Genomic DNA, 5,625 nt, shown 5'->3' with positions numbered 1-5,625 from the left:
GAAAGAAAAAAAATCTGGTGTGAACATCACACGACTTTCCTCATCCTATTGAATGATGCTTATTTTGGGTGTTCTTGTTCTTATAGCCAAACTTTTACAATATCTCTAACCGTTTTGTCGCTATAGCTGAAAACCGCCAAAAAAAAAAACGGTCGAAATCTGTCCAAAAGCGGTCAAAATACCGCTAAGCGCAGCAACCATCTTAACCAAACGTTTTGTGTTGCATCCTTGTCACATTTGTGAACTACATACCAAATTTCAAGTCTCTATATCATACCGTTCCCGATATATTGTTAAATTACACCGAGACCCGCCAAAAAGCGGTAAAATGCCGCCAACTGTTGCACTGATCTTAACCAAAAGTTTCGTGTCGCATCCTTGTCACATTTGACATCTACATACCAAATTTTAAGTCTCTAGCTCTTACCGTTCTCGAGATATTTTGTTTACAGACAGACAGACACACAGACACACACACGGACCAAATGCTGAAACTTTGGATTTAGGCTCTAGGGACCTCAAAACATGTTTTGGCACTAAAAACTAACCATCGAAATTTTGACCCGATTACATTACTTTCCTTCCTATAGGATAAGGTAAGTAAAAAGAGACCTACCTACTCATAAATGTACAATGGCCCTACTAAATGTCCAAACCCCTACTAGGGTGTAACACAAATTTATGACCAACAGGGTATAAAAAGTAGTTCTAAAGTGACCTACAAACTACAAACTTTTGAAAATGATGTCAAAAGAAGAAGCGAGAAAAATCGATTTTCTTTTTAATATCTACGATGAAAGTGTCGACAAAAAGTTTTTCAAGGTTCGTCCAATACTTGGGTGACTGTCTGGGTACATGAGGATCATCAAATGCTGCTGTCTGTTTCGAGGTGCACTCAGCCTTGTAAGAACAATTGGGTTTGAAATCTAGAGAAAGGTAAGATAATTTCAAGCGAGAAAAATCGATTTTCTTTTTAATATCTACGATGAAAGTGTCGACAAAAAGTTTTTCAAGGTTCGTCCAATACTTGGGTGACTCTGTCTGGGTACATGAGGATCACAAATAATGCTGCTGTCTGTTTCGGGGTGCACTCAGCCTTGTAAGGACATTTGGGTTTGAAATCTAGAGAAAGGTAAGATAATTTTAACCCTCAATTATTGTCTTTATGCTAATTGACCCCATTCACACATTATTGGGCAAAAAGTGGTTGCCCCGAATAAAGAAGAAAAAAAATCCTAATAATAATAATAATAATAAATATTCCTAGTCTTTCCAAATTAATTAGTTACTGAGGAATTACAATTATAAGAACAATTAAAAAAAATAAATAAAACTTCCATTTTTCTTTCTATCTGCACTTGTTTAATATTTTTTTTTTTCTGTTTCAAGAATTGCATTAAAATCTACTTTTCTCTTTTGCATCCGAGAGATTCTACTTTTTTCATACTTTTCTCTCAACATAAAAACTGTCATGAAGTTGTAGTTATTTTTTCCTCTTTTTACTATCTTCGTAATTAAAACGTATTACGTTCCTTGCTGAGTTGAGAAGATGGGAAAAATATTGAGTTTTTGGACTTGATACCCCAGAAGAAGCAAAATAATGAAGAAAAAGTGTGCATCTTTGCACGTTATGAAAATATGAAGCCAAAGCCAAGACTAGGATTTCAGTGAACTGTAAATACTGTAATACTTACTCAGAAGTAAAAAAAAAAAAAAATCATGCTCTAATAAAACGACTCAATCAAGACTAATTTATTGACACAGCTAAATATCGAACCCAGAACTTTTCACTTCTCAAGTTCCAGAAAGTTCTCTTTGGAAGACAAAGCAATGTTTTCTCATTTTCCTTAGAACTTTTCCCTAAAACTCGGTTTCCTTTGAATCTTTCTTCTTTAAATAAGTCACTATGTATTTATTCTCACAGTCCCCCCCCTACCCTCTCTCTCTTTGTCTCTCTCACTCTTCATTAAGTTAGAAAACTCTTAATTAGAAAATATAATCGAGATACAGAGAGAGAGGGAGGGGGGGGGAGAATTTAATTTAAAAATATAGAACAAAACAAATAGGTACAAACGGAAAAGGGACGAAAATAACAAAGAGTAAAAAAAAAGAGAAAAAATGGAAAGCGTATTACTATCTAGAATCAATGGAAGAGAGGGAGAACAAAAGAGACAAATACTCTCTTTGTCTCTCTCACTCTTCATTAAGTTAGAAAACTCTTAATTAGAAAATATAATCGAGATACAGAGAGAGAGGGAGGGGGGGGAGAATTTAATTTAAAAATATAGAACAAAACAAATAGGTACAAACGAAAAAGGGACGAAAATAACAAAGAGTTAAAAGAAAAGAGAAAAAATGGAAAGCGTATTACTATCTGGAATCAATGGAAGAGAGGGAGAACAAAAGAGACAAATAAGAGAGAAAGAGAGAGAGAGGGAGAGAGAAAGAAGGGAGGGAGATTTGGGAGGAGGAGAGGGGAGAGAGCAATAGAGAGAAAGAGAATAATAATACAGAGAGAGAAATAAGAGGAAGAGAGAAAACGAAAAAGGGAGAGAGGGGGGATGAGGAGGGAGAGAGAGAAATAGGGAGATAAAATAAATAAATAAGTAGGTCACGAACAAAAAATGAACCGAGAGCAAAGAATAGCAATTGGTTATAGATACGAGTATACAAAATGTATACAAAATAATGGAAGGACTGTCAAAATAAATTCAATTCGCATCCATGTTTTTATTCTAAAGGACATTCCCAAAGACAACTGAATTGAAGTTGCTGAGGTCCTGAAAGAAAATGGATAGTATTTTGTTCTGTCTCTTGTCTCTCAACTGATTATGGACACAGAAAGGTCATGCAATGACAAAAGATTGCAGAGAACGCGGGAAAGACAGAAAAGCAATCTGATTGGGCGCAATCTAAGATTAAACCCGGTTTAATATCAATTTTAAGATTAGGGAGTGATTAATTGATAAAATTAAACCGAATTTAATTTCAGATTGTGATCTGTCGTAAATGATTTCTTAATTAGTTACAAAAATTGGCCTTGAAACGCTTTCCAAAGACACTAAAGCGCTCCTTATTTGAAGAGAAGCTTCATTAGAATAGGTTCTAAGGCGGGATTTTTTCAGTACAACATATGAGTTGTAGCCTTGTAGCGGGGTTAATGTAAGTATAAAATAATTACAATATACATATAGACAAAAGATAAAAACAAGCACAGGCCACATCAAAAAGGGGGGTTTTAAAAAAAAAAAAAAAAAAAAAAAAAATCCCAAGATAAGAAACATTGGTCAATACAGTCTTCCCTGTGGTCACCACACTAGGTATTCCCTCGGGATACCCCCTCCTCCGTCCCGCAACTATGGGACTACCCGTCCCGCAACTATGGGACTAACCGTCCCGCAAGTATGGGACGAGGGTAGAGGAAGTCACATGTATTTACAGTACGTGTTTTGACTGGGATAAACTTTCTTCCGAAAGCAATGAGCAATCAAACAACTAATTCAAGGTTGTGTGTTGGAAAGTTAGAAGAATTAACAACATGGAGAAACTTTGTAAAATTACATCCGCATTACAGCATAGTCTGGAATGGCCTCGATGTTAACACTCAGGAACGATACAAAACAATCCAAGGGCAAATATTGCGAGGAAAAAGCTAGTAAATGTAGTGTTAAGAGAAAATTCAACTCCTGAATGAGCACATTAAGGGTCGTTCCCACTTGTCCGGAAAAAAAACCGTGTGTAGCGGAAACACTCTCATTTTAATACATTACCCACAGGTCTACAGGACATTCGGGAAAAAATCGGACGAATCTCACGACAAGTGAAAACGAGCCTTAACGGAAAATTTAACTACTGAATGTGTAACCAAGGGAAAGTTAACTTCCCCGATGTAGAACGAAGAGAAAAATTACGTCCTGAAGAGGTAATTAAAGGAAAATGTACCTTCTAATTATGCATCCAAGAGAAAACTTGACCTTCTGAATTGGCAAACGGACCAACGTTTTTGCCCTCACTAAACAACGTTACACTCATTGTATAACCATATAAATATCGGGCGTTCACACAAAAAGGGAAAAAAGAGAGGAAGGGAAAAAAGTTAAATAGGTTTGTGGAACAAGTATCAAGCCCTTCGATGGACTCATGGGAGACTAAATAATTGTATTTTAAACGTTGTTCTAAACGTTACTTAGGTACTTTCCGAGTATATTCTATTAATAGATTGAACCAGATTTTGAAAAGGGAAAACTGACATTTCAAGTCGAAAAAAATCACCTCAGGCATCCATGCAAAATGTCACGACCTAAAAGTTGTTGGAATGTTTACATTTCTCTAATAAACAAACACGGGTAACAAGGTGCTAATAATCCCGGGGTTACATGACCCCATTCACAGCTACAAAGCCCTATCCACAGCTACAAAAACCTCATCCGAAGTTAGGTACAAAATCCTATCCAAAGCTTTGTACAAAGCCCCACCCAAACTTATGTATAAAACCCCAACTAAAATTTATGTACAAAACCCCAACTAAACCTTTGTACAAAATCCCATCTAAAAGTTGGAACATGGGATTGTTGTAAGGTTGGAATCCAAAAGGGTTGATAATGTGAAATTCAAAGAAAATCAAAATGTGTTTGTTCAAGTCATTACGAATTATTTTTGATTTTTGCTCGTTAACCGGGTAGGTAACTAACTACATTACTACGTATTTACTTTATTGACCTACATATCTACATGGGACTCTGATAAATTAACTGATGTCAGCTGCTAACTCAGATAACCGATAACGCGATCTCAGACCCTGAGAGAAGAAAAATGATAAAGGACATATATATTAGGTTTGATCGAAATGTTCACTAATAAAAAAGGATATAAAAAAATGACGTTCAATCACCAGTTCACCACTAGATAAACCCATCCATAAAATTTCATTACTATTGTTTTTCGATTTTTTTTTTTCATTTTTTATTTATTTTTCATGGTTTATATTTTGTACCTTTTACTGTAGTTCTGCACCAATGTCTGGCTAAGGGACATTAAACAGGGAGTGGACCAGCCTGAATTTCCCTTGCTAAAGAAATAGCAAAGGTTGAGTGGGAAGTGAGTGCATCCTAATGTCAGCCTAAAGCAATCACCCTAGTTAGGACTGACCCTAGTTAGGCTGACGAAAAACGCGGATCCCGTCTGTACACGGGAAAAGGCGAAGAAAGAAGACTGTACTTTAGTTCTGCACCATCCAGCTCATGTTCTCAATAACTTATGGTTCAAAAACAAGAAAAATGTCTAACACCCATATTTATGAACAAAATGCTGGCTCTTAAGTTCGTGCTAAGCATAGTCTCAAGGCATTTGATTGGTCAATTTTGACTTGAGACTGATCTAAGAACGATCATTCTTGTACGAGTGTTAGAATATTTCCACAACCTAACATACACCCTGTACCCGGAGAGATAAAAAAGCAGGAAATGAAAAGAGATTTGTCTGCGAAAAAAAGAGAGAGAAAAGAGGCAAGTGGGAAACTTCGGGGGCGGAAAAAAGGGGCGAGGGGGGAAAAACGGAGTGAGAGGGAAAAACCGGGACGAGAATGTCATTTGGATGTGTCACTTGTTTTGAAAAATGAAATACTTT

This window comes from Diaphorina citri, unplaced genomic scaffold (genome assembly GCF_000475195.1).
Source record: "Diaphorina citri unplaced genomic scaffold, Diaci psyllid genome assembly version 1.1 scaffold2289, whole genome shotgun sequence".
Classification (NCBI taxonomy): Eukaryota; Metazoa; Arthropoda; class Insecta; order Hemiptera; family Psyllidae; genus Diaphorina; species Diaphorina citri.
This window is presented reverse-complemented; position numbering follows the sequence as displayed.